General features: G+C 33.5%; 1 protein-coding gene across 5 annotated transcripts in view; it reads right to left on the bottom strand.

Annotated features, from left to right (window-relative positions):
* The window catches only part of LOC129237086 (ras-related protein Ral-a), a 92,448-nt gene extending 67,385 nt beyond the window's left edge, over positions 1-25,063 (bottom strand). For 3 of the 5 annotated variants that reach the window (XR_008581738.1, XR_008581740.1, XM_054871500.1), the window contains exon 1: positions 24,518-25,063. The gene's annotated coding sequence lies outside the window, so the exon portion shown is untranslated. Of the gene's footprint in view, positions 1-21,217; positions 21,323-24,517 lie in introns of those variants that run through there. The other 2 variants (XR_008581739.1, XM_054871501.1) reach the window with 2 other exon arrangements.
* Positions 25,064-27,577: the final 2,514 nt, after the last annotated feature.

Below are 27,577 nucleotides of genomic sequence, written 5' to 3'. Positions count from 1 at the left end.
GACAGTCCTTGATCGGATATAAATCCGGGTCGTTCCGGTTACGTAGAACCGACTGTCGTGGGAACGAGGGGAGTACTACGTCCACTTCTTTGGTTAAAAGTGATTGCGTACGCTGATGAGGTGGTGCTAATGGCATCAGGACTGTGCCCCAATACGATCAGTGGGATAATGCAAAGGGCGATAGGTGAGATCAATTGGGGTTAAAAGCTGTGGCTTCGCAAAATTAATTAATGTTCTTTGGCATATATTTTTGATAAAAATAAAATAAAGTATAATTTTGTAAAAAATCTTGTCGTATTTGAGGCTACAGTTTTTTGGTAAAAAAATATATTTTTTTTTCAATATGGCAACGCTGGTCCCTCGTTAAAAATGAGATTACTATCATGGGAAATATAAAAACATAGACATTTTCGTTAATAAATATCGCTATTGTGGTCCAATCTCAAAATATAAAAAGCACCCTCATATTGAAAAAAATAGTAAATAGTAAATGACAAATGAAAAATTTTAAACACTCTTATCGCTAGCCACTTTGTTGTAGAATCTTTCCTTTATACATATGTATATGTATTCGCAAGCTGAGGCAAAACTAGCCCATTTTAGCATACCACCAGTCTGCGCTCGAGCCCCAAACAACAGTCTAACGCCGTTTTGTGTCCGAGATTAGAAAATATTTTGGCTTCCATAAGGGGTTAAGTGTAGTCAGAATTTTCAAAAAATTGAATTTTTTTTTGTATTTTCTTAAAGTATAATATCTTAAAAATATTGTGTGAAAATTTGAAGTGAATCCGACAAATAAAGGTATGTAAAAGTATTTTCGAGTTATTCCACAATTAACAAAGGCCGCTCGGGCGCTCCGGAGCTCGATAGCAAAACTTTGAATGCATTTTTCTCAAAACTATGATTTTTAAACTGGTGATCACTGTAACTTAAAACGTTTGGTAGATTTCAATAAAATTTGTACTGCTTTTGAAAAACATAAAAAATTCGTGCCTGATCGAAGGATTTTTTTTTTCAAAAATTTCCATTTTTTTTAACAATTAATTGTCGGTTTTTTTCTCGAAAATCTGAAAAATATTTTCTGAAGCCGCCATATTGTTAATTTTGAAAAAAGTGGACTTCTGGAGAAACGGGCTCCACACAAACAGCGATAACTTTTACAATTATTATTTTTATTTTTTTTTTTTTGTTGAAATTTTGCTAAAGTCAAGTCGAAAATTGATGTAGTAATGCTATGTTTTTATTTTTGTAACATAAAGCAATTGACTAGCAAAAAACAAAACTTATTGAAAATCATCATTTTTTCGGGTCTCTGACTACCCCTAACACCATACTATCAAACACCCATTTATCTTAGTTACAGTTTTGACATGGATCTCATGTACAGCACCCCAGTTTCAGCAGCAACTGCTGTCCCATTTGGCATACGTTTTGCAACCACTTCCATAACAGCCCCAGAATGAGTAGTACCACACTAGTTATTTTGTGCACCTGTGTATTTTATTTTCCATTTATACTCTCATTAACATTCCATTGTTCTATTTATCTCAAACTATCGCTGTGCAATCGATAAAACAATCGACTAAACAATACCGGTTGGCTGGCGGCAGATAAAAATGTTTGTACACGGGCAATTTGCTAAGCTTAGTAATCAATCAATTCATTTGCTATCAAAAAGCTGCATCGAAATTATAAACATTTAAATTACGAGTTAGAGGTCTCGCATTTTAGCAAATGACTCACGCTTAAGTTTTTATTCGTATAAAATAAATAATACGGCACTGAGTGATTCACTGAATGCATAAAGCGAAAATGTATGACTAAAGGGGAACAGGTGTTTCCCCAGTATTTGTGAAGTATGAAGTGTACTTAACAGAAATATTGTTCATGTAGGTATGTATATTGAATATATAATTATATAAATAAATTTCAAGTGTTATAAAGTAATTTGCGTCCAGTTGTGGGAACAAAAATCAAGGCAATAAAAAATATGCATTTTCTTCTATTGAATGTTTGGAAAATTTTTATAGCCAACAGCTAAGAAAAAATTTAGTTTGAAAGAAATATTTTGCTTATTTTTAAATGCGTATGGAAATATGCTAATTTTGTGTATTTTGAATATTTTTGGTATTTACATAACTGTGACTAATACAGTGCGTTTCGTAACTATAAGACAAGGGCTTATTGACAGAGCTTATTGAAGGGGTTAGGGGTAGTCAGAGGCCCGAAAAAAGGATGATTTTCAATAATTTTTTTTTTGCTAGTCAATTGCTTTATTTTACAAAAAAAAACATAGGAATTATTCATCATGTTTCGACTTGACTTTTGCAAAATTTCCAAAACATAATAACTGTAAAAGTATCGCTGTTTGTGTGGAGCCCGTTTCTCCAGAAGTCCTTTGCGGTGATCATCACAAGTCCTTGGAGATTCATGTAAAATCAATCGGACAAAAGAAATTCGTTTTATTACAATAATAGATAATCTTGTGCCTGATCAAAACTTTTTGCTTTTTCAAAATTAACAATATGGCGGCCTCGGGAAATATTTTTCAGATTTTCGAAAAACAAACCGACAATTAATTGTTTAAAAATTTTTAAATTTTGAAAAAAAAAAAATCCTTCGATCAGGCACGAGGTTTTTATGTTTTTCAAAGGCAGTATAAATTTTATTGAAATCTACCAAGCGGTTTTTAAGTTACAGTGATAACCAATTCAAAAAAAAGTGCGTGTAACGTAGTACACATAACAGAAGTGAAACTTTCAAGGCAGACAAAGAGAGAGGGAGAGACCGAGAGAAAATGAGAGCGAGGGAGAGAGAGAGAATACATATCTAAAAAAATTCACAACATTTGCAGAGAATACAAATAGACAAAATTTACAAAAAACGTAAAATAGTTGACCGATGTAGGTAAACGCCGGACACAAACCGTGACAACAACGCGCACTACTCCGAGCGTTTATCACCCGCACAAACGCAGCGATTCCAGGACCGCAGCAACGGCAGAAATTAGCGCAAGGCAATACCAATAAATCCGACTGAATAGCACTATATAGTACGCACAAGCACTAGCCAGGAAACGAAAATAAGCGCCAAAAAGTAGGCACAAAAAAAACGCCAAAAAAAATTGTGACCAAAAAACGCCCCAAACAGTAGGCAACAAGGAAATATAACGCCAAAAAGTAGGCACCAAAAATATATTTCCTACAAGTTTGCACCAACAAACAAGCGCCAAAAACTTGGTAGTGTTATTTCTCACTAGAAATTAGCAACCACAAGGAAAAACTCAAGGAAAAGAGCCTAAAGTGTATCTACATACGATATATTTAAGGTATATCTCTTTCGCTCCTTTTCATCTACGTTATATCTTTTTTCTCTCTCGCGGAACGAAAATGCCCAAAACGTTGCATGGCCTTGAAATTTTACTCTCTATTCTCGCTCGTCCATTGACGCCTAAGAAGTTTCACTTAAAAAATTGCATTTTTTTGAAAATTCTGACTACCCCTAAGCCCGTAACAACTTATTTGTTTATTATTCGTCGTCTTCGTCGTTGTTGTTGTATCAATAACTTTGTAATGTAGTGTAATCACCGGTCGTCTTCGTCTAGCCCATCTAACGGTAGGCCCAGGAAACTTGCTGTTTGACAGTTGGGTCTTATTCGTCGTCATCTTCTTTCGCTTAAATGGCATGCGCCTTTTAAATAGGCGTAAAAAAAATGTGACTGGCATATTGCGCGGTGTTTTCACGTCGTGAACTTTGCCGTGAGACACATACGAAATTTCACGCATATGTCATGGCTATGCAATTTGTATGGATTTTGACAGCCCTTTATGTGAAATGTTGCGAAGAACCTCGATGTCTGATTTTCAGGAAAATATACCAAAATTTATAAGGCGGCCGGCAACAAATCTTTAGTTATTAATTATTAACAACTTTGCAGATTCATATTTTCCATCGATACCCGTCAGTTAGTATAAATTGTTCGGTTGTTCCGGCAACGTGAAAACTTTATTTTTCTACTACGGTGTCTACTTGTGTAAGCAAATTATTTTGGCAATAGACTTCATTCGCTTTAGTTTTCGTTTTTTTTTTTTTTGTGATTCGCCGTAAGTGTTTTAACAGAGGAAGACAAGTCGCAAGCTATTTATGTAATACTAACAAGAGGAAATGCTGTTTTTTGGCCATATAAAAACTTTTTTTTGGTTATAAAAAGTGGCTTTCTGATAGAAAGGTGAACTTTTGAACCAGCATCTTGAAGCCTGTGACGAGATTTGCTCGTACAAATTTCAACGCAGCCATCTTTTATGAACTCTCTCCCAATCAATTCGGCAGTTTTAGCTCAATTTTTCCACCTCTAGACAGGGATTCTCCTTAGAGGTAGTCTTTCAGATGATTCCTGGTTCTCTCACACCTCTTTCAGAAATATCCAATGGCGAAGTTGTCAAACAGTACTATTTACTGTATGAGGATCTAGGCATAACTTAAGGATAGAGGTTCCCCCAGTAGCAAAATGTACCTCAGAACCAAGAAGTAGCAGACAGTGCTTAGATCCAAGTGCGAAGGATGCCGAACCGACCCTTCAATAAACTTACACATTCTATTCGGGAACAGTTAGTTGTGCCTACAAAGGTTACCGAATTGGTAAGACGAATCCTAGAAATTTATAGTCGCTAGTGAAACGCCTCGAATAGTTGTGAAGCAAAAAATTTTACCGCAGAAAGGCTGCAGAAACGAAAATAACGCAATTTCTGAAGTATGCGGGATGTTTTTGTTGTTGTAGCAGTTGATCGAGCCCTCCAGTGCGATGTAGTCCCCGAACGTCATCGTCTAGCTCAGCTAACGGTAGGCACAGGAAACAAGCTGTTTCGACGGGACAGTCGGCTCTACGTTACCGGAACGACCCGGATTTATATCCGGCCAAGGACTGTCACTCTAGTAGCATTCCCCGAGCATGTATGGAGAATGTTTATGCCGCTACAACAACGGGGATGGGTCCAAAGGAAGAGGAGTGTTAGATAAATGGATCTGAGAGGGCATGTGAATAGACCCCACACCAGGAGTCTCACCTGCTACAATACACAGAAGGTAATTGAGCCAAAGTTAGGCGAGTCTCACCAGGCAGCTGAAACTCCTCGACAGCGATGAGTGGTGGTTTGACTCCGATGACGGCATTCGGGGGACGGAAGTTTAGGAAGATGGTAAGAGACTCCAGATGAATGTCGCTTAATGTCTGTCTGTAAATTGTTCGATCCAGTAGTTGCAGTAGTGTGTAGTACTGGATCTCGTAAGGGTAGTAAACAAGATGTCTCCTGACTCGCCGATGAGGTGGGTTAGACTCTAGTAAGTGCCTCCTACGGTAGCACCCCATCACAAATCGGTTGTTGAGCATCTTAATAATAATTTTCTATCTGTAGTGTGCCCAATGGCCGATACTTCGACTCTTTTGTGTCCTGCTGAGCATCTTACTAAGATCCTTAACCGGGAGCATGGAAGCCTCGTTGTGTAGATGTTGCAGGGGAGACATCAAGAGGCATCCCGTAACTGACCTGATGGCATTATTCGGAAAGGTCTGAAGCTTTGTTAATTCTAAATCCCTAGTGACAGGCGACCAGACGGGCGTAGGGTAATTCAGAACCGACCGGCCCAATTACATTGGGCATTTAAGTCTGAAACATTTCTTTATCTCTGACCCAAGTGCTGCTGGCTAGCGATTTGAAGTCCTTGTTGGTTGACCTTGGTTGTTGTTGTTGTTGGTGTTGTGGTACCAGCTGTTGGACCTTGGTTTTGGACCTTAGTGGCAAATGCGGTTGTATGCGCCGAGAAGGAGAGCAAATTGTTGAAGGTGACTGCCTTCTACAGTCGATATTAGTGCATCATCGACTTCCACCTTTAACTACAATTAGACCTCCTTCGTCCAGGTGTTAAAAAGGGTCGCCCCAATAAACTAGCCCTGTCTGGTGCGCTAAACCACACAAGTATGCGAGATCGAATAGAAGTATCCTCTGCTACTACTACGACGAGTTTCCAAAAGCAGGAGCAGAGCTGCAAAACTACACAGCTGTGCCAGCTAATGATCCTGTGGCTTAACTACAGAACCAATCCAGTTATACTCTCGAAGTGCAAGTGATTTGTGCCTTGGGTAACTAGCATTCAAACATTTATAAACCTCTAAAGAGAGTACACAATGGATTCATAAAGACGTCACACTTTTCGACTCTCTCCAAAGCAGGAGCCCCTAAAAGGCAGCGAAGGGAGAGAAACCCGCTCTTGATTGCCCCCAACTAGTGAAAAACCGAATTCGGCTAAGATATAAAACTTACTTACTTACTTAATACACCTAATTCAGAAGTCGAAAAGTGTAGAATTTTAAAAATAGTACCAAACAGGCACAAACAAATGCCTACACACATACACACGCGCACACGGAATTTGGAATAAGTGAGCCATATGGAATTCCAGGAAAACACAAATTAATGAGTATTTCGGTGGCGAAAAATGCGGACAATTACTTTTTGTTTTCTTTTTAGCTTTGATGGAAGCAACAATGGCATTAAATGCTTTTTTCTGTTTACGTTTGACTGGCGGTGGATAAATAAAATGTGCAAGACGTTATAAATTTAGGCCGATGACGTCAGTAGCAATTCGCCAAAGGGAGAAAAATTTAGGATTTACAGTTATATAAGAAATTCAAAAAAAAATTAAAAAGGCAAAGCAGCAAAAATTTCACATAATTTTCTAAGAATGTTTCAATAGAAGAAACAAATTTAAATTTACAAAGTGTTAGAAATAATGAAAAACAAAACAAACAAAAAGAAAGACATTTACATGCATTGCCTTGTAAGCAGGTTCATGAGGTACGAAAAAAATGTAATTACCTAAAAAAGTTATATAAATGTTTCATGAGAAAGGGAGAAGAGAAACGGTTCAAAGCCTAGTGAGGCCCATCGCATATTAAATTTTATTAAAATTATTTCACACTCTAATTGTTTATTAATGCATTCTAAATTTTTTATTTTATAAATTGAGCAATCTTGAAAAAATCTTTAACAAAAGGTACTTTTCTTTTTAAGCTAGAAGGTTAAAATCAGAAACGTTTCAAAGCCTAATGGGGCCCATCGTATATGAAATTTACTTCACAGTCTAATCAAATTTTTTTTTTTATAAATTTTATATATACAGTGCACTCGCGGTAACTCGAATAGCCGCTAAGTCGAACGACGTGCTAACTCGAACACATTTTTTCCCCTATTGACTTCTTTGTAACTCGAACAATAAAAAAGCGCTATAACTCGAACAAAAAAACAAATTTATTTGTACACACATTCTTTTCAAACATGTACATTTTGTACATACATACATATGTAATAGTATATGTATATAAATTATATGTATACTAGTGTATTGTCCATATGAATATTTCGACGTTAATATCCCGTTAGTTTTCTGGGAACAACATCTTGCATTGACCAAATTGCTTTAAATTTGTCATTTGTGGTGTATCAGTGCACGTGAGTAATGGATCGTAAAAGGTTGAAGTGTTTAACATTAAAAGAGAGGGCTGAAGTCCTTAACAAAATTAAACGTGGACGTAGTGTTACTTCTCTAGCGAAGGAATATGGGGTAGCCAAGTCCACCATAAGTCTTATAAAAAAGAAAGATAAGGCAATTTATGGCTTGCACTAACGCTACCGGCAACCATAAGCTTAAACTTCTCGTTATTGACAAAGCAAGAAATCCTCGTGTTTTCAAAAATTTTAACTGTCCGGTGGAGTACAAAAATTACAAATCTGCCTGGATGACTTCGTCGATTTTCAAAGACTGGTTTCATAATTCGTTCGTGCCGCAGGTAAAATCCAGATTCATTAAAACAATTTTTTTAACCAAGTTAAATGACTTTAATATTTAGGTAAGAAAATATTTGAAAGATGGGGGACCACCGGAGAAGGCTCTTCTTCTAATTGATAATGCCCAATCACATCCCAACGAAATCGAATTAAAGTCCGAGGATGGTTTAATTTTAACTATGTTTATGCCGCCGAATGCGACACCATTGATCCAGCCAATGGACCAAAATGTAATTCGTATAACGAAACTATACTACAGAAATTTTCTACTGGCTTCCATTTTCAACAATCGATCGAAAAATCGATATCGATGACTGTTTTTTTAACATAGCACACTCAATTGATAAGTCGAACAAATTCGATAAATCGAACAGCGCCTGTTTTAATTAGTTCGAGTTATCGCGAGTGCACTGTATATATATATTTTTTTTTAATTTTTATTTTATAGTTTTTTTATAAATCGTTTATTTATGTATTCTAATTTTTTTATTTTTATTTTATAATTTTTTATAAATCGTTTATTTATGTATTCTAATTTTTTTATTTTTATTTTATAATTTTTAAATCGTTTATTTATGTATTCTTAATTTTTTATTTTACAATTTTTGACTTTATAAGTTACTTGAAACAAATCTTTAACAAAAAGTACTAGAGAGTGCTGAAGTTCATGTACACATGTGTTCAAAATAATTGTAGCGAGTTTCAAATGTATTTTTTTTTTGTATTTCATTTTTTATAAAAGTGTAGTGCATTCCACAAACAAACCAAAAACCACAAAGCACAAGGAAGCAACTGCTCAGCGAAAACAAATTTTTAGAAAGTAACGAGTATTTTGAGCCAGTTTAAATATGCACTCCGTTGTACTAATGTTGTTGAGCTACTAAAATGCAAACCCAATTCCAAATAAAAAGTTGAAAAAGTAAAAAAAAAAAAAATTTATTCATTTCATTTTTTTCTTCATTTTATTAAAAAAAAAACAATATTTTCATTTATTGTATTTCTAATTTATTTTAATTTTGCATATTTATTTGTTCTCATATATTTTTTATTAATTTTAATTTTATTTATTTTATTTTTTAATTTTTTTATTCATTTTATTTTTTTTATTTCTAAAAATTTTGGGGAAAAAAAGTTGATAAATTTTATTTTTCATATTTATTTTATCTTTTATTAAAAATAAAAATTTTATTAGTTCCATTTTTTAATTTTTTTATTAATTTTTTTATTTTTTTTTTTATTAATTTTTTTATTTTTTTTTTTTTATTAATTTTTTTATTTTTGTTTTTATTAATTTTTTTATTTATTTTATTGTTATATTCATTCTTTTATTCGTTTAATTTTTAAAAAATTTGTATTGTCATTTATTTTTTACTAGTTTTATTTTTGCTTTTATTTGTGTTGTATTTTATTTTTTAAAATTTTTTTATTTATTCATTTTATTTTTTTTTTCTAAAAATTCTGAAAAAAAGTTGAAAACTTTTATTTTATTGTTGTTTATTTTATTTGTTTCATTTATTTTTATTTATTTTACTATTTTAGTGTATTTTATTTGTTTCATTTGCTTTTTTTTATATATTAAATTTTTTCTACACAATCTGAATAAAATGTCTAAAACTTTTCTTTTATTTTTTTAATTTAAGTTTTTAGTCATTTAATTGTGTTTATTGGTTTTATTTAAAATTTTTTTTTTATTTTCATTTTTTTTTTTTTAATTCTGAACAAAAGTTGAAACATTTTATTTTACTTTTTATATTTACTTTATTTTTATTTATTTATTTTTTCATCTATTTTTTTCTAAAAATTCTGAATAAAAAGTTGAAAAAATTTATTTTATTTTTTATATCTATTGTGTATTTAATTTTTTATTTACTTTATGTTTTATTTATTTTACATTTTCGTCTATTTTTTTTTTCTAAAAATTCTAAATAAAAAGTTGAAAAGTTTTCTTTTATTTTACTTTTTTATCTATTTTATTTTTTTCTATTTTATTTCTAATTTTATTGATTTTTTGTTTACTTTGTAAATTTTTGTGAGTTTGGAGATTTGAGTTTATTGTTTTTCTTATAGAATGCAAGTTTTATTTTTTTTATTATTTACTTTATTTTTTTCTAAAAATTCTGAATAAAAAGTTGAAAAAATTTATTTTATTTTTTTTTCTTCTTTATTTCATTTTTTATTTACTTTATGTTTTATTTATTTTACATTTTCATCTATTTTTTCTAACAATTCTAAATAAAAAGTTGAAAAGTTTTCTTTTATTTTACTTTTTTATCTATTTTATTTTTTTATTTTATTAATTTTTTTTTTTTACTTTTTAAATTTTGTGAGTTTGGAGATTTGAGTTTGTTGTTTTTCTTATAGAATGCAAGTTTTATTTTATTTTTTTATATTTACTTTATTTTTTTCTAAAAATTGTAAAAAACGTTGAAAAGTTTTCTTTTATTTATTTTATTTTACTGTTTTTTTTTTACTTTTTAATTTTTTTAGAGTTTAAAAATTTGAGTTTGTGGATTTGCAAGTTTTTTTGTTTTTCTAAAAAATTTTAATAAAAAGAAGAAAAAATCTCCTTTATTCTCTTAACTTTTTAATGATTATATTTCTTTTTTTTATTGTATTTATTTATTATTATTATTATTTATTTATTTTTTTAACTTTTTAAATTTTTTAGAGTTTGAAGATTTGAGTTTATGGATTTTATTATAGAATGCAAGTTTTATTTTATTTTATTTTATTTTTTTCAAAAAATTCTGAAAAAAAAGTTCAAGATTTTTCTTGTATTTATTTTGTTGTCTTTCATTTTTTATTTTATTTATTTATTTTTTTATTATATTTATTTTATATTATTATTTTTTACTTGTTAAATTTTTGTGAGTTTGAAACTTTGAGTTTATAGTTTTTGTTATAGAATCCACTATACTTTTATAAAAACACAAGAAAAAAATAAATAAATACAAAAAATAGTTACAACTTGGCAATTCGTCGCGCTATTATTATAATTGGAAAATTACTAGATCGAGCAGCAATGCAAAAAAAAAGATGAAAACCCACTACGAAAATTGAGAAAATCTTAAAGAAACAGCTTGCAAATTTCACACGTCATCGTAAGCAATAATTTCACTTCATGAAAGCAAAAGAACAATAATAACATTGGTCGGCCGAATTTAGCATTTATGCCACAAGAGTACCATAAATGTTGATATTTCTGATAGGATTTTTCGCGTATATTACAAATTCTTAAATTAAACTTCTCCATAAAATTTCAGTTTTGGGAAACTGCGGTTAAAATGTGGAAAAATTTCATTTTGGGCGAATTCAAGGTCGCTAGAAAAATTGAATCTCTAAACAGCATTTAAAGAGAAAAGTTTAAAATCCGCAAGAACAAAAAAATTTCAGATTCGGTTGTGAAAGGTGCAGGTGGAGTCGGAAGCTATTCAAAGGACGTCTGTGAAAAATTCATTGAGTTCATGCAACGCAGGTGTGAAGTAGTGATACAAAATAATAATAAAAAAATTTTCTATTGGGTAAGACTCCGTCAGAAAATATGAGATTTGCAAGTGGTCTTTCGATTTCTTTGAAACTTTGGGAAATATTAGTTCCAGGTAAGATACATTCGAGCCTAAAAGGATTTTGAAAAATTTTCAAAATTGAGTCATCTACGCCATGTTGAAAATCGGGACCGTGTTTTTTTCAAAAATCAATATTTCTTGAACCGTTGGATGGATTTCAATGCAATTTACAGACAATATAGAAACAAATAAGTAGTTTAAATTAATATAGTATTATGTTAAAAAAAAAATTTCGAAATTTTGACCAAAAAAAAGTAAAAAAAAAATTTGTAATCAATTTTTAGTTGATTTGGCCAGTTTTTTAGATTTTCTGTTGTACACGTAACGATTCCTTATGATTTAACCTTTATTTTGAAAACAAAAATTTTATGGTGTCTATAATAGTTCTCGAGATATTGCAATTTTAGTGGAAGCGCGCACCGTGAAGTTCGCGGTTACGCAGCGCGGGAGTAGAAAAACGCGCACAGACCTGCAACAGTATGCTCCAGTCACTTCATACAGGAACACATAACGCAGCGCGAACCGTGCGTGCGTACGCGAACCGTGCGTGCGCGCTTCCACTAAAATCGCAATATCTCGAGAACTATTATAGACACCATAAAATTTTTTTTTTCAAAATAAAGGTTAAATCATAAGGAATCGTTACGTGTATAACAGAAAATCTAAAAAAGTGGCCAAATCAACCAAAAATTGATTCAAAAAATTTTTTTGACTTTTTTTTGGTCAAAATTTCGAAATTTTTTTTTTAACATAATACTAATTTAAACTACTTATTTGTTTCTATATTGTCTGTAAATTGCATTGAAATCCATCCAACGGTTGAAGAAATATTGATTTTTGAAAAAAACACGGTCCCGATTTTCAACATGGCGTAGATGACTCAATTTTGAAAATTTTTCAAAATCCTTTTAGGCTCGAATGTATCTTACCTAGAACTAATATTTCCCAAAGTTTCAAAGAAATCGAAAGACCACTTGCAAATCTCATATTTTCTGACGGAGTCTTACCCTATTAAAAAAATAAGGCTTGTGCTAAAAAATTAACATATAATTTAGTGTAAGTTTAACCAGTTTGGCAACCAAATTTGACTGACTGAATGCACTGCTGAATCAAATATATTCACGGAAAATGCTAAAAAACATTTTAAGAAAAGAATCGCTTATGAAGACAAACTTCTTAGAATTTCAAAACAGGTAGAGAGCTGAAAGTAGAAGAAACTTCAGAAAAGACACTCAAGTCAAAGAAATAGCAAAGTCGCAATAGGCAACTTGAAAAAGAACGGAAAAAAACAATACATCATTACTGCGATTACAATGAATGAAACTACGCACACAAATCTCTGAATATAAATACAAATGTACACACATATTCGCCGTCTACGCAGGCCATATGGGATGCCGCAGAAATCCTCTATGGCGGCACTCAGTCACAAATGGGAGCTGTGAATGGCGGCGGCACAGCCAACGACGGCAGACAGTCAGAACGGCTACTATGAAGTGGTACGAAGTAAAGTGCACAAATATATAAGTGCATGCGGACAGACATGCATGCATGCATATGTATACACACACACACTTGCACACATGAATGTAGTAAGCTCAATTACGTCGAAACTCAACTGCAGTGAGTCGCTTGGAGCGCCACTGCGCATTGGGTGTGTGGTTTACTGAACTTAATCTTTGCGGAAGTTGACTTTTTCAGCAGCAAAATGGCAGAGGGGCAGCGAGCAGACGTGAAGTGTTGCGTGTATTTATTTGCATTGATAGCATTTGAATCATGTGGGGGTGGGTGGGTGGTGTGAGGCGTGAAATATGAATCGAAATATTTTATCTATGAACTTATTATACATATCTACGTACACACATACATCTATACATACATGCATACACACATTTATCTAGCTTTGTAAGCAAATATGTCCAAGTAAACTCATGATTCCAAAAGCATTTTTGAGTGCCAAAGCGGAGCTCTAAAATTCATGCGCTTCGAGTCATAGTTGAGCTCTTTTGATGTTAAGTTTTAGTTTTTTTTTTATATTGTGCGCATCTCATTCAAACTCTCTTTAAATAAAATAACATTTAATTAAAATATAAATAACATTAGTTTGTTTGGTTGGCTATAAATAAAGTAAGCACCTCTGCAAGCGAGACATCCAGCAGCGTGACAACTAATGAGCGGCGAGGCTGTTTCCGGTGAAGCGGCACTAAGTATTTATTTTTAATTTTTTTATTTTATTTATTTTTTTGTTTTTTGCTGAAAACCTTGTATTTTAAACCATTAATTATGATTCTGTACTTAAAAGTTCTTTGCTATTTCTGATGACTTTTATGAGAGTAAAACAGTTTCAAAGCTGCCTGCAGCTACTCAATTTGAGAAACTGTATTGTTGTTGGGAGCTGTAATAATAAGAAGTGGATGTTGTTGCAGATTAGAGCAGTTGGAAAACTCACACATTTCAAAAAAACTAACAACTATGAGAGAATTCCAGTTTCATAGGTATACATCCACCTGATTGGTAGACAGAAGCAGTGCAATTCGGCAAAAGAGTTCCAAAGCTGCGTGCAATAATTAAGTTTGAGAAATTGTATTGTTGTTGGGAACTTGTAATATTATGAAGTGAATGTTGTTGGCAGAATGAGAAAACTCGTACATTTCAAAAAAAAAAGTACTGGAACTAAAAGAGAATTTCGATTTCATAGGTATAAATACACCTGGTATACAGCAGTAGTACAATTCGGCAAAAGTGTTAAATCAAATTTGATTAAAAAAACCCCCTGTGGAGTTTAAAGCACTTGCACAAAAATACACGCAATTTCAGCGACCTTGACGTTAGCAGACTGGCTTTCGCAAGTGCTCATACTCACATCCATACACATGCACATGCACACACATTTATGCATACTGACTTTGAAACTTTAACCGTTAATTCACAGCTATCAATTAGGGTGAAACTACATGGGAGAGTAAAAAAAAAAAGAGTGTCTAAGGTTAAATACTTATCGGTTGACGCCACACTAACAAACTGAATTATCGCTATGGTAACAAAACTCTCAAATGAGTAGTCACAATAAAGCGAACCTTTTACATGCATACATGTGTGCATACATATCTACCTATAAACAGACATACATATCTACATATGTGCATGCATATCACATGTTCACTGGCACTGGCGCTTTTAGAAACTACAAACTTTTTTTAAATTATTCTACAGAATAAATATGTACGCACTTTGGTTTTCTCTTAACTTTTGTATAGACCAGGGTTGGGCAAGCAAGCCGCTTGATAGTCCGAGCCATTTTTCAAAATTTTAAATTTTTTGCGAGCCGCAATGCCAAAGATATGCAAACAGGTATTAAAAACGTTGTTTACAGAAATTATATAATATTTTTTGAAAATATATAAAAAAACGTGCACATATTATATGAATTTGAATATAAAAAATTAAACACATTTATTTTAAAATTTGATGAATATTTAGGTCTGTTCATGAAGCAAAATGATTTGTAACGAATTATCAAGTTTTGGTGTTCACGTACCCAAAAAGCTTGCAAAGTAGGGAAAAATGAGAGAGCAAAATGGCATTTCATTTTGAGGGGAAGTTGTTACTGTATACATTTGTACTTGTGGAAATTTGCAAGTGAGAAAAACAGTTGATCGCAAAGTAAAAATAAACGCGAATGGAGTCAAAGTTCTAAATTAAAATGGAAATTGTTATTAAAAGGGAGAACGTAAGCAAATATATTTCCTATAAAATGTTTAAAGTTTATTTGAAGTCATATATTAAACAGGAATCGGCCAATGATGTAGAGTTGTGTACTTCTTAACCACAGCCTCCAGTCACCGTTGCTGCAGTTGCCGAAATACAAATCGGCAAAGCATTGAAGGTATCTTTTGGGTTTTATGCTTGTATTTCTTGGTTATTAACTAATTTGGCAATATAGGAATGTATATGCATATGTATGAAAATGATTAGTAGGATGCAAGGAAAATATGAAGAAGGCTGAATTGCCACAACAATACTTATAAATTTGCTAATGGAATGTTCTGCATCTGTTAGTGATGATCAAATGCAACCAATTATTGAGGACAAAATTAAATCCTGTGATTGAAATACAATTTTTTGGAATACTGTCAATATTTCTTCTAGATTTTTTCAAATACTCGTTGAGTTATTCTTGTTTAATATTGGAACATATTTTTTTTTCATTCGTGGAAAATGACAAAATTTTTTTTTTTGTAATATCCTTTTGAAAAAGTAGTAATTTAGTTTGAAAACTAAATATACATACATAGTAAGAGGTCAGATTTTATTTTATATTTCCCCTGTAATTGTAAATTCAGTGTTTGCAAATGTTCCATGACATCAGTCAAAAACATTAAGTCTATTAATCCACCCTTGTTGTTGTTGTCGCCGCATAAACATTCCCCATACATATGTATATGGGGAATGCTGCCCACCCCTCGTCATCGTCTAATTCTGAATAGGCTATTTACTTTCATCTCAGAAATTCAGTTATCGGAGCAAACAAAATCTACAACAACAAATGTATAACCAACTGACAATGCAAAAGAAATTAATGTTATTTGGAAGTTCTTCGTAATTTAATTTTTGAAGAAAATTTTTCAACTGTCGATGATTTTTTGCATTAGTGCGAATGTAATTTATTGATGATATTCTAAATATTTCATTAAGTGAGAACATCGTGGTGAATTATGCAGTGAGTCGGTATGAGTAGTAGAATTTGCGAATCATCTCTTCAAAGCCTAATAAGACCGATTTTTTTTTAGCCAACAATGCCGGAGCTCACTCCATCAATTGCAATGGTTGCAAGTTTATTAAGAGGCACATAGAAAGTTTTCATTATGGAATCGATACATTTTTTATATCAACAGCGATATTATTTAGATAAAAAACTCACAAATTCGTTAAATAATAGCACAAAAATGAAAAGCGAGTTCGGGTACGCTCGGGTGTTGTATTACTTCTACAACAATAACACTTACTGAGAGCCACCAATAATCCTTCTAAGAGCCGTATGGGGCTCGCGAGACGCAGCTTGATCGCCCTAGTTTAGGCCAAGACATTTTATTTTCAATTTTTTACGATTACTTTTGAAATTCTCTTTCTTTTTTTTCATTATTTAGCCAACATTACTCATCATGCAATTTCATGGTATTTTGCATTCGCCACAATGCTCACGCGCGCATGCTTTATGTATGCATGTATGTATGTATGCACAGCCGACTTTGTCTTGGCAATGGCTTGTCTGTAGACAAGCGTGTAGTTATGTTTGGGCACTATGGATGCACAACATGTGAAATCGCTTTTTAAAAATACGAAAATATTTATGTTCTTCAAGATTGTAATGCACCGTCGCTTTTCATGATAATAACTTTGCTATAAAAGCTTTTGGTTGATATGCATGTACATACATATATGCAAAACAAACAAAAAAAACAATTCGTTAAAATATGCAGAGATGATATTCGTATGTGAAACTGCGGAGAAAAATCAGGTTTTCTCACATACAACAGCAGTTATCAATAATTTGTTGTTCATATCGGTAGTAACACACATACATACATATGTACATTTATTCAAATTACTCTTCTTATATTTGAGAGCAATTAAATTATTTATGGAGATATGCAATTGGCTTTGAGTTATTTGAAGAAAACAAAAGAAACAGAAAAAAATATATATATGTAATATAAAAAAAAAATTTTAAAATTTAAAAAAATAAAAAAATTTTAAAATAAAATAAAAAATTTAAAACATTAAAAATTTAATAAATTTTTTTTTTTATTTTTCAATTTTTTTTATTTATTCAGTATCTTATATATAAAATAAAGTCAACTTTTTGTGTGTGTTCGCTAACCGGCCATGTCTTTGCACCGAATTAAACCAAACTTACACACATTGTTAAGTAGGTATTGAAGATGGTTTACGTATAGTTTGGATGCGTATTGGTGGATAGGGCTCGAGATATAGGTCAAAACGTGGACCCGGGTAACCTTCGGATGTATATGTACAATATGGGTATCAAATGGAAGCTGTTGGTGAATGCTTTAGTACAGAGCATTTTTCATGCCGCTCCGTGACTAGGGCCTTGAGATAGAGACCAACACGTGGACCCTAGAATGTGTTTGTACAATATGGATATCAATTGGAAGCTGTTGGTGAATGCTTTAGTACAGAGTATTTTTCATGCCACTCCGTGACTGGGGTCTCGAGATATAGGTCAAAACGTGGACCCGGGTAACCTTCGGATGTGTATGTACAATATGGGTATCAAGTGGAAGCTGTTGGTGAATGCTTTAGTTCAGAGTATTTTTCATGCCGCTCCGTGACTAGGGTCTCGAGATAGAGACCAAAACGTGGTATTGAATAAAGAAATAAATAATATGAGAATAAAGAAATAAATAATATGAAAACCATATCTTTTCTGTTCTACACCATATCTATTCTATTTTAGTGTGCCCAGCGAAGCGGGCCGGGTTTGCTAGTATCGTAATAAATTTAGCACCATCTTTGCTCTTAGTGTAGATTGTTTAACTTTGGAAGAGATCTAGAAGACGGGTAGTGTTCACATCACGATTGTGATCAGTTGATTTTGAAGGAGAGCCTCTCGGGAGCCTACCCCCATCAAAATTGTAGACAATATGAATGCCAGGATTGACTCTAATCAAATAGGATATATGTATATGACACATGATAATGAAGGGGGTTGTTGCAGGTTATTGTTGTAGTTAGTGATTGTTACTGCTATTAAAAATAAAAAAAACGTCCCAATAAAGTATTGAATAATGCTGCTGAAGTGACACTCCTTAGGTAGGTTGTTGTTGTTGAACGTACGGGGAATGCTGCTGAAGTGACAGTCCTTGACCGGATATAAATCCGGGTCACTCCGGTTACGTAGAACTCGAACTCCCAGCCTTCTTGTAACCTCTCCGTGCAGTTTTAGCAGGCACTTTGAACAACCATTGTTGACTTTCTATTTGCTTAATTCACATGTTTTTAGGTTTTCAAATTGGTATTTACTATTTTAATAATTTCTGTGTCTATCAGTAATTTACAAGTGGCATGGGTATCAACGCTTTATCCAATTGAATAGTTAAGGTTGTACCTTTTACCATACAGTTTCGTGTTGCCCAGTTTCCTGGAATAAGTCGTTTAGAAGTTTATAACATGCTTTGACTGTTTTCGACGAGTGCGTTTTGGGCTCTAGGGCTTTTATTGCTGTCTGGCTGTCTGAGGGGGCGGCCGAGGGCCGACCGCTGTTAGAAAAATGTTCTTCTTAATTTTGGTGTTTCACTGAGATTTGAACCTACGATCTCTCTGTGAATTCCGAATGGTAGTCACGTACCAAACCCTTCGCCTACGACCGCCTGGTGGATAATACTCTTGTATTTAAGTACTGTACTGCAAGTCCTTTCTTAATAACAGTGACTTCAGCTTGAAATACACTATAGTGATCGGGTATGAGAGTGTTCAATATGATCATTACACCATTGCTTTATCTCCAGTTTTTCGGAGTAGACCATCCACCTACTTAATTATCTAATTTTGAACCATCTACATATAGATAGATTCTTTATGAAGTTTGCACTTCGACCTCATGGCCTTTTGTGACCTCTACTCATCACGGTACCACATTCATGCTTAGTTTCTTTTGTAAGCGCAGGATAGAGCCCGGTTAGATTGGGCGTAAGCGCCTTTCTTCTGGCTGCAGTTGGCCAAAATGTCTCAACCTATAGCGCTGCATTCCAGGAGAAAATGCATCTTAAGATTGGTCGCAGAAACGACAAGAGGCCGTAGACCAAATTCCGATCATGTGCAGATGACTACGCAGTCTGCAGTGGCCTATGAGAATGCCCGTGAGCATTCTCAGTTTATGCTTGGGGAGGGTTATGCATTTTTTAAACCTCTTTTGATTGCACCCTTCACTCCTAATCTTCTTCATGACGGTGTGTCGCCCCACCATAGGAAGGAAGGGCTCGAGTCCTTTTAATGGCGGGGCTGCAGCTTCTCTCGCCAATGCGTCCGCTACTTCGTTCCCAGTTATGCCCCTGTGTCCTGGAACCCAAATTAGCCGGGTGCGGTTGTGCGTTCCCAGTAGATTGAGTTTTTCGATATAATCAAGGATCAGTGTGGACTTAATCTCACAGGATGATAGAGCCTTGAGTTCAACCTGGCTGTCACTCGGAAATGCAATTCGCTCATTCGGGAAATTTCTGTCGAAGTTTATATTTGCAAATAGACAGATGGCATACATCTCCTCTTAGAAGATGCTTGGAAAACTACCAATCGGCTTAGAACGCTTCGTTCTGGGACATATAAATATTTTTTGAAGTGAAAACTTCTTTAGAATCGTTGGGAGTGATTTGAGAAAAAGTGAAACGAAAAAAGCGACACTCTTGTCTACGAAGCGTTATATTATATGTTGATATAAACGTAGCGACGAACTAAATAACTTTTAGGCCAGCGCCGACAGCATGGCGCGGCAGCCGAGCGACTAGCAATGTGAGCTTCCGATCCAAAATCCTTGGCTCGAATCACAAGAAAAAATTTTTTTTTATACAGTTATTTTATTTTAGTTTATGATATGTTTATGAGGAGCTTTTTTCATGGCAGAAATACACTCGGTGTTTTGCCATTGCCTGCTGAGGGGTGAGCGCTATTAGAAAAATAGTTTTCCTTAATTTTGGTGTTTTCACCGAGATTCGAACTGACGTTCTCTCTGTGAATTCTGAATAGTAGTCACGCACCAACCCATTCGGCTACGGCGTTTGTTTAATTTTACTGATGCAAAAATGAGGGAAAATATTTGAATAAAGTTTGCTTACTGTTTACACATTTTCCAAAGGTGACGGAGAACCAAAAAAAAACGTCGATTTTCAAACAAATACGAGTGCATATGTGTAATTGTGTTACGAGTTTCGGTCACGCCCCAGCAAAACCTGCGTGCATATGTGTTTGTAACATTCAAAAAAATGTAATTGTGTTAGAGTTTCGTTCACGCAGGTTTTGCTGGGGACGCTCATAATAGCAACCGGGTGTGTATTTTTATATTCGTAAATATTTTCATTTTTAAATATTTACCGCAATTATGCCGAAAAATAATGCAGAAAAGTGTCGTGAATATCGACAGAAAAAAAATCAATAAATAGCATCACGGAATTCATTCACGAAAATTTAATAAAGTATACACCAGAAGTATCGCGGATACTTAGAAAAGATTACGATAAAGTTCCAATGATTTTAAGTGGCGATTTTAACGTAAATTTTGCATTGGACACAGCGGTTCCTTCAATTGACTTTCTCAATACAACATTCAATTTAAAAATGTGTAACAATCGCACTGAATCGACAACACGATCAAAAACAACAATTGACGCGGTATTTCAAAGATATGTTGACAACATCGAAACCAAAGCATTTGTATCATATTTTAGCTATCATAAGCCACTCGTATCATTTGTTGAAATTGAAAACATTGAGGATGAATAATAATAAAATGAAGAAAATAAAATATGAACTTTATAGCAATATTATAATGAACCTATAATTATCCCGCTCCTAATGCTGCTTTCGTCTCACTCTCTCTCAGTTTGTTTTACGGAAGGTTTCACTTCTATCGCGTCTAACCGTTAGACTGGTATTTTTTTTATTTTATTTTCTGGTGTCTTCGAGCCTTCTGTGTACCAGTGCAGGGTGCACTCCTGGACTTACCTTTCAAATGCAGGTCTACTACGATTTAACTTATCGTCCAGACTGTAATATATATATACCGATATATGTACTTACAAATGGGACTTCCTCACATCCAAATGAGCATATCTTTGCCTAATCGGGACTTTTTCGAGACACCATTTCCATTGTTTTTTTTTCTTTTAGACTGGAAAAACGTCTGCAAATTTGAGTCGACTAATCAGAAAGTTTACTCAAAGGCAAAATTACAATATTTTCAAATGATCACCGTTAAAGAAAAAATTCACATTTTCTGTGCTAAAGTTCTACGACTCTAATTGCCACGTTCATTCACATCTAAACACCTTTTAAGTCTATATTTGCGTTGCTTTCCGCACATTATCTCAAATATTTACACTCCCATTATCTTCACGACTCGTGATAAGCACCACAGCCACAGCAAAAATCAGCATAAATCAAAAATCGTTTAACAAGCGCAAATCAGACGTTTACCCATCCATAAGTCACAAGGTATTTCGACTCAGTTCCTTAGCGGCCAATTTCAGCTTATCACGACAAGAACAGCATACGGGCGACTGCTCCAGCTGATGTGTTCACCCAGCCGTTATTTATGTCGTTGACTCTCTATAATACGGCGTATACCAACAGCCCATAAGTCGATATTTAGATGACGGACGAAACAAAACAGCCACATGCGTTGGTCGCCGCTGCCTTTACTGCACGCTTCGTCGAATTAAGTTCATCGATTTTTCAATACAATTCTTCATTTCACAGAAATGGGTCACTAAATTGTTAGTACTTTTTTGCGCTACTACCATATTGGAGACATTATAGAGCGTATATATGTATTATTTATATGGAAAAGATATCAAATCGCTTTCACCTTTAGGCTCGCTTCAATGTTATTTATCTAATTTGTGTTACCTTATGGCAGAACACAGGTTCATACAGAGGGATGTAAATTCGTACATACACAACACAAACGTACGTATGTATGTGTGTGTATATGCATACGCAATTGGTGTTGCATGGCATTTTTCTATTTTGTTTTCTCACGCAATCTTCTTACCTAGCCACACAAAAACAAAAATAAAAGAATATAAGAAATGTTTTGCCGAATTCTAACCAACTATGTAGATTTTCGGCACCTAGCAAGCAATATAAACATGACTAACAAGCGTTTATGTGGAGTTCCGTTTGGCAAAATTTTAGTTAACAGTTCTCGCTCGAAACTGGAAAATGTTGCCAAATACGTTAGCCAGTTGGGGCAGCAGCACACAGTAAACGTTACGGTTTTTGATGACACAATTCAAAGTTCCTATGAATTGCTGTTGTTTTTTAAATTTTAAACTTTTTTTATTGCTCAGCGTTGCTTATGAGTTATGAGAATATTTCTTCAAAAGTTGCTGTTTTTGTTTTTGTTAATATATTATTATTGTTTAGCGCTGCTTTACTATGGATAATTTACATTTCTTATTTGTTGGGAGAATTTTCGGCTCCGACTCCATGTGTTCTCCCCTCACTTGTTTTGAGAGAAATATTACGAATTTTTCAATGAAATTCACAGGAGATGTTCATTTCGTGCTTATTTTGCTAAAACTAGCACCAACACTATTCTGTTAATAATAGTTTTTAAGTTATTTGTTGATAAAATTTGTCTTTTACCTTCACCAAATTTTGATAGAATAAGTGCATTTATCACATTTATTTTAATAAATATTGAAACTATATTAACATACACACACGTTTTTAACTCTTTTTATTTATTTATACCACAAATTAACCATTTATATTGCATTTTTAAGTTGCTAACTCCAAATATGCCAGCTAAATTTACAATAACTGAAAAGCATGGCTGAATGGAGTACTGCCAGAAGCAAAAAATAAAAAAAAATAATAGAATGCGATTGAAAACGAAGCAACATAGGAACATAATTTCCACACACTCTTTTCTGTTAGAATATGAGGGAATATAATATAGTGAAAATTTGGAATTAAAAATCGCGCGATTTTTTATTCCAAATTTTCGCCTGCGGCGCTTTTTTTTTTCTTTTTTTTTAAATATATATATGTATAATATAGGGAAAATTTGGAATTAAAAATCGCGCGATTTTTTATTCCAAATTTTCGGCTGCGGCGCTTTTTTTTCTTTTTTTTTTAAATATATATATGTATAATATAGTGAAAATTTGGAATTAAAAATCGCGCGATTTTTTATTCCAAATTTTCGCCTGCGGCGCTTTTTTTTTCTTTTTTTTTAAATATATATATGTATAATATAGTGAAAATTTGGAATTAAAAATCGCGCGATTTTTTATTCCAAATTTTCGCCTGCGGCGCTTTTTTTCTCTTTTTTTTTTAAATATATATATGTATATATATATATCATATATTCATAATATAGTGAAAATTTGGAATTAAAAATATATATATCATATATTCAAAATGCATACAATCAAACATACTTTACTGAAAATCAAGCATTAATATATATATGTATATAAATATATACATATATCCATAAATATGAATAGACGTATATAATATAGAAATAATTTGTAAAATTTTGTATTTCTAGTCATTTATTATCTTCTAAAATTGTTTATTTATACGATGTCTGGCAGCACTTCGGCTAGTTGTAGTAACCAAAATAGGAGGATTCTTGGTCAATTTTACAATTTTTAAACTCAAATAACTTAAAAACTATAAGCCTCCGGCAAGTGAGGTTTTCACTTTTGGATAGTAGAATACCCCCTCTACCCCCCCTTATACCCCTTTTTTTAAAAAAGTCGGGAGAACACATGGGTATTTTCCCCTTGTTTTTTAAGGCAAATTGAAGAAGCCAATCAAATCGAACCGAACTTGGTTTCTTTAGTTAAAAGAACACTTTGAAAGAAGTGGATTTATTAATTCTAATACCTTAGGAATAATCAATCTTTCATAACATAATCAATATTGCCATTTTCTGAAGCCAAATAACCTCCTGCCCTCAGTGAAGAAAAAAAAAACTAAATCCGCTTTCCAAGAAAGTTATCTAGCCCATTCTATTAAAAATGTTCAGCATGTAAAGCATTCATCTATCTCATTTCCTTCCGTATTTCGCTTTGTTTTTGATAAGCGCAACAATTTCTTATAGGCACAAGAGGCGTTGGTCGCTTGACGCTTATGCGACAACGTAAACGAACACCCTGCACCATTAAATTTATTCAGTAGATTACTTCAAACAAGCTTGTAAATTCAATATTTGTGCACATTATAGCAGTAATTACTGAATTTATTTAACATACATTTATTTTAATTTATACTTTGATTCTTGGGAAACCTTTAATCATTCCAACGTTTATAAAAATCTTATCAGCTTAGGAATACCCCAAATTTTAGCACACTTCAAATTACCTTTTTTCAAGTTTTGCAGCGTTCTTAATTAACCTTTACTACGCTGTATGATTAATTAAATAGAGAAACTTTACACTTTGCTTATTTTTTGCACAATTAAAAATTTTTAAATGGAATGAAATTCTGCTTTCGCTCCACTTTTTTCTTCTTGTTTTTTTTTTTTTTTGCGTTGCTTTCGCGTTCTCCGTTTGCACAAATTTCTTGTCGTGTCTCTCTGCACTTTTCGCGCGTTTGCTTTTGGTTACAAATTTCGTTAATATAATCGCACACACTTTGAGCTATGCATCATCCGATTACACTCCCTTTTTATTTTTATTATTTTTTCCACTGCGGCATAGAATGCGAAATATACACAATTTATGAAAGTGATTCCACAATTTGGAATATGTTGTGTGTTAATTTGTCTGTCTGCGATCACGTTCTTAATCGTTTATAAGAAATTTTAACCATTTAGCCGTGCAGTAAAGGAAAACACACCCGACTCGGAAAAATGCGATTTTTAAAGTCGCTTTCAACTCCAATTTCCAACAGCTTCTGCCACTTCTGTCAATCAATGACCAACAAACGCAAAAATTAGAAAGAGTCAAACGGAGTCGCTTGAAGGGACAATAAACGCGTGTTTTGTGTGTAGAAAAAGGAGCGCAAATCGCTGGCGTAAAAAGAGCTAAACGTACTATTAAGCGACAGGGAAGTATGCATTTTCGTGCTGCTGTCATAGAAATGTGGCAAGTACCGAGTAATCGGGTGGAAATACAGAAGTGGTATTCATCAATTGAAATATTAGTTTGAGAAAATAGAAATCTATTATTTTTGCGTAATTTTTTGCGCAAGTGCTCTAAGGGGTTAGGGATGGTCAGAATTATGATTTTCAATAATTTTTGTTCGCTAGTGAATTGCTTTATTTTACAGAAATAAAACCATAGGATTAATTCCTCATGTTTTGACTTGATTTTAGCAAAAATTCAACAAAAAAAAAATGAAAGTGTGTGGTAGTTCACGGAACCCGCACGATTGAAGTGAAACTTCTTTTATCAACAAATCAATAATTTAACTATTATTTCAATATAATGCATGCAGAAGTCATGGAAAGCATGGAATGGAATTTTATTAAACAGAATTATTTATTTATTTTAATATAAAAAGAAATGAATTTATTGTACTCAATTACATTTGGTTCTCGGCATTGTCATTATCATTATTGGATTCGTTTTCCAAAAATGAAACAAGGGCTTTATGGTAACTGAAATACGTAAAAAATGATCTACATTCTAATCTATCAAGGTATCGATGAAATACTGCATCAATGGTAGTTCCGCATCTTGTTGTTGGTACTACAAATTATCACTTATCGTACAACCGGAGGATTCACTGTCACGGTGTTCAACAGTAGCTCTTAATTTTTTACGCTCCAAATACTCACGTTGCCGTTCAGCACCTGTTTTCGGTTTCCGTTTTTGTTGATTTGATGCCATATTTAACAGAAATCAATCAACAAAACAAAATATGTTTGTAAGATTTGCTCAAAACTACACACACACTCTATGACGCGTCTCGCGTTACTAATAATATTGTGTTTGGGATAACTGTCAACTGTTTCCACCGAAATGCGTTCGCAAAGTGTATGGTCTTTGGTATGGTAAACAGATTTATGATACATTATTTTGCGGCGAGAGCACAACGCGATAGCCCAGCGGCTAGCAATGTGGGCTTCCGATCCGAAATCCTTGGTTCGAATCACAAGAAAATTTTTTTTTTTTTTTTTTTATGCATTTATTTCATTTTGTTTTATGATATGTTTATGAGCAGATTTTTTTCATGGCAGAAATACACTCGGAGGTTTGCCATTGCCTGCCGAGGGGCGACCGCTATTAGAAAAATGTTTTCATTAATTTTGCTTTCACCGAGATTCGAACCAACGACCTCTCTGTGAATTCCGAATGGTGATCACGCACCAACCCACTCGGCTACGGCGGCCGTCAATCAAATGTCATATTTACAAATTACATTCGATAAGAATGCAATAATAAACGACCGCATTACATTCACGACGACACGCCACGCCAGTCTTTTAACAGATGGCGCTGGCATAGCGTGAGTTTTACGTAGTTTAGCGTAGTTTTACTCCTCACAGCGTTTCATCCACGCCACGCTTTTAACAGATGGCGCTGGCGTAGCGTCACATATCGATGAAACGCTATGGTTTTACTCCTCACAGCGTTTCATCCTTCGAGACAAAAGAAGTTTCACTTCAAAAATTAATAACTGTAAAAGTATCGCTGTTTGTGTGGAGCCCGTTTCTCCAGAAGTCCCTTGCGGTGATCGTCTCAAGTCCTTGGAGATTTAACTAAAATCAATCGGACAAGAGAAATTAGTTTTATTAATAGAAAATCTTGTGCCTGATCGAAGTTTTTTTGTTCCAAATCAACAATATGGCGGCCTCAGGCAATATTTTTCAGATTTTTGAAAAAAAAAACCGACAATTAATTGTTAAATAAATCGAAATTTTGAAAAACAAAATCCTTCGATCAGGCACGAGTTTTTTATGTTTTTCAAACGCAGTATAAATTTTATTGAAATCTACCAAGCGGTTTTTAAGTTGCAGTGATCACCAGTTCAAAAAAAAAAAAGTGCGTGTAGCGACGTACACATAACAGAAGTGAAACTTTCAAGGCAGAGAAAGAAAGAGGGAGAGACCCGAGAGAAAATGAGAGAGAGAGAGATGGAAAGAATATATATCTATTCTATCGTGCTCATTTATTATTCGTATCATTTCTAGATCTATTGATTGTCCTTCCCTTTCAAGTAAAATTTAATTTAATATACCCAATATGAGGCTCCGAAAGTACGAAACCTTTAAAATTGGCTTCTCGAGAACCAACTATGGGGTGAATGCTCCGATTCCTAGGGCATGTGCAGATTTAAATATGTTTTTCAATTCTTCTGGTGCTGATTTTACATGGCCGTATGGCATCTTAGTCAAGCATCTTAAATCGTTCTTTTCTTAGTAACTACTAAACTATTGTAAATTAGTATAGTCTGTAAGAATGTATCCATTCAAAG

The sequence above is a fragment of the Anastrepha obliqua genome, chromosome 2 (genome assembly GCF_027943255.1).
Source record: "Anastrepha obliqua isolate idAnaObli1 chromosome 2, idAnaObli1_1.0, whole genome shotgun sequence".
Lineage (NCBI taxonomy): Eukaryota > Metazoa > Arthropoda > Insecta > Diptera > Tephritidae > Anastrepha > Anastrepha obliqua.
The sequence above is the reverse complement of the archived record's forward strand: the minus strand, read 5'-3'. Positions and strand labels throughout refer to the sequence as shown.